The 3,053-nt window shown below is 29.8% G+C and overlaps 1 long non-coding RNA gene across 1 annotated transcript; it reads left to right on the forward strand.

The window, feature by feature from the left end:
* Positions 1 to 445: 445 nt before the first annotated feature.
* Positions 446 to 2,275, forward strand: LOC128999603 (uncharacterized). The gene is made up of 3 exons (XR_008491307.1): positions 446 to 518; positions 1,476 to 1,522; positions 2,144 to 2,275. It is a non-coding gene; the product is annotated as an uncharacterized LOC128999603 (long non-coding RNA).
* Positions 2,276 to 3,053: the final 778 nt, after the last annotated feature.

The raw sequence follows: 3,053 nt of genomic DNA on the forward strand, positions 1-3,053 counted from the left end.
TTACGTGTTACCTCATCCTTTCAATAGTGAGTAGTCACATGTGTCAATATCAAAACCAATATGAATTGTTAGTTTACATGAAACAATGATCAGCTCTTGCTATATAAGGCGACGTTTAAACCACAACTGTTACATCACTTCGTAAGGTAAGTTATCATATTTTAACCAATAAAATAAAACTTAAATTAAATAGTGCGATTAACTTTAATAATAATAGCTTAGTGGGCTTATGCGAGTTCATTATTAATAACTGGTCCAATTTGTATTATTTTGTCCATAAAAAAAAACAATCAGAAACCTTTTAAATACATGGATTTATTTTTCATCACAATAATATACTCGGCAGTATAATACCAGTTCGTATTGTTAATACTAACCAAACACATATTAAAACTACGTTTGTTTTTAAACCTTTATTCAAAACAGGTATTATTAGATTGTTTGTTTCAGAAAGAACATCATAATGTCTCTCGTCAAGATTGTTGTTGCTGCTATCGCTTCTGTCTGTGTCTTCTCAGGTAATTATTGTTGTTTGATACTGTCAATATTATCATTTGCCAATCTATATAAAATTAACGTATCAGCTTACGTGAACAAATCTAAATTTAGTTGTGTGTGCAAGAATAATGTGGTACAAATATGCTTAACTGCAATATTTTGTTTTACTTAAATGAATAATAAGTTAATGCTTACAACACGCTGGTATTAATTTTCATTTGTCAAGTTGACCATGCATTCTAAAAGCTTTGGTTTTCAACAAAAGATAATTATTTATTTACTAATAAAACAAAAACTAGAGTATTGAAAACACCGGTTAACATTTGGTCGAAATGAAATGGAAAAATTATATAAAATCAAAATAGTATATTTATACAGGCAAAGTTAGCTGTATTCATTGGTTAGTGCCACATGGCCCTCCCTTGCACGTAACCTGTGGATAAAAATCCAAACCTATACTGTACAATATATCCTACAATCTATTTTCAATGTTTAATTGAAACAAAAACAATCAATTTGGGGAATACAATTTGTCTATAAGTCATTTATGTAAAAGGCTAGGAATTATCTTAATTTCACCTCTTCTCAATCAATTATATGGTTTTATTGAAATGCTGTTAGATTATTTATTTGAGTTTGTTGCAAAGAATCATTTAAATCTAAACATATACTGTACAATATATCCTACAATCTATTTTCAATGTTTGGTGAAAAAACCCAATCAATTTGGGGAATACAATTTGTCTATAAGTCATTTATGTAAAAGGCTAGGATTCATATAAATTTCGCCTTTTCTCAATCAATTATATGGTTTTATTGAAATGCCATTAGATTCTTTATTTGAGTTTGTTGCAAAGAATTATTTTATATCTGTGAAAATCAGACTTGGTTCGGAGTAATGCATTGTTAGAGAAGATATTCCTCTTTTTAGGTTTCTTAATAAGCCATCAAAACAATATATTTTTTAATTTTTACAGGGATGGCTCAAGCTGGTCATGTAGCGGGACCTGGATGCCATGGATTGGTGAGTAACTATGTTTGAGTGTGCCGTAATATTTTATTAGCTACATGTTTATACCATTGTAAAAATATTTACTTCGATATAAAATATCGAATATCTTAAAAAGACATTGTAACAAATAACTTGTTTATTATTTATGAAAAGAATTATAAATAAAGCAAAAGCGTCTTTATTATTTTTAACAGAAGGTTTTAGTATATTTTATTTCAAAGGTATAATAAATGCATTACTTTTAAATAAAAAAAGGTTTAAAAAGTAGTTTTAATTCATAAATTCATCTTTATACAATTTTAAAACTTGCAACGAAGAGTTTTTCCGAAGTTCAAGCTTTCGCCTTTTTAAATTGCATGTATAACCTACAAAGACTGAATCAACATTTATTTCTTTAATGATTTTTAAGATTTTTAAAACCGCTTCCTTGTCAGAACTGAGTACTTAAGAACCTGCGCCAGCCTAAGCTTCGACGCTGCATGTCTTGCAGTTAGTAGTTCTAACGGTATTTCCTTCCAAAATGTATGCAAGGTATACGAGAGTATACAGCTAATAAAATGGCTGTAATATTTGTAACATATATTACACATAATGTGCACATGTCTTGAAGTTTAAAAAGACGATATATTTCAGTGTCCTGGAGCTGAAGAAGACGATGCGTAGAATGCCAACAAGATATTGAGTGATTTATGTGAAGAAGTAGAGCCGATTAGGAAAAAAATCTATGTTATACTTCAGACAATACATGCTATAACTGAATATGAATTCTTACTTTTTCATCTCCATTATCTGCAGGGTATAAATGATATATGGGCAAATAAAGGGCAAATGTCTTAAAATTAAACTGCAGAGGAAGTCTTGATAGTAAACAATGTCGTCAAGGTATATAATTCTATATCATTATCAGTCTAGATAATTGTGATGAGTCTTGAAGGATTATGTTTGACTCCAAACATATTTAAGCTTAGAAATATGTGGTTTGAAAAATGTCATGGTAAAAAAATGCACGAATTGCTTAACAGACTGAATCAGTTGGATCAATAACAACCACTCAATAACAAAGACCCGCACAAAAATGGGTCGCAGGTATAAACTGACGACTACTTTATTGACGAGTATGAAATCAAACTAAAAAGTTATTCTACTAGTTTTTAGCTTGAAGATTGATATAGACGGTGCTTATCAAGAATATCTACTTAACCTTTTAAACTCTATCTCCCAAAATTAAGCTTCTGAAACGCCACCCAAAACATAATTAAAGTTTGCTACCCTTATAGACCCTACTTATCTCTAAGACGGGTGTTTTGCATGTTTGCAATATGGTTTGGTCTCGAAATACTCGTACGTTTAAATTTAATACAAACTTAAAATAAGTTCATTACAAACTGTAAAGGTATAGATTACAGTTTCATTACTATTTGATTGAATTGTAAACCTAAAATATTTAACTGTCAATTAATTAATTAAAAACCCCCGTCGCAGCAAACCTGCATACTAAGCGAATTTCCATTTACCCGGCTTGATTTCTACTAAAATATTCCCT

Source organism: Macrosteles quadrilineatus, unplaced genomic scaffold (genome assembly GCF_028750875.1).
Source record: "Macrosteles quadrilineatus isolate MER2022 unplaced genomic scaffold, UCM_ALF_1.0 Scaffold_8__2_contigs__length_117827958, whole genome shotgun sequence".
NCBI classification, from domain to species: Eukaryota; Metazoa; Arthropoda; class Insecta; order Hemiptera; family Cicadellidae; genus Macrosteles; species Macrosteles quadrilineatus.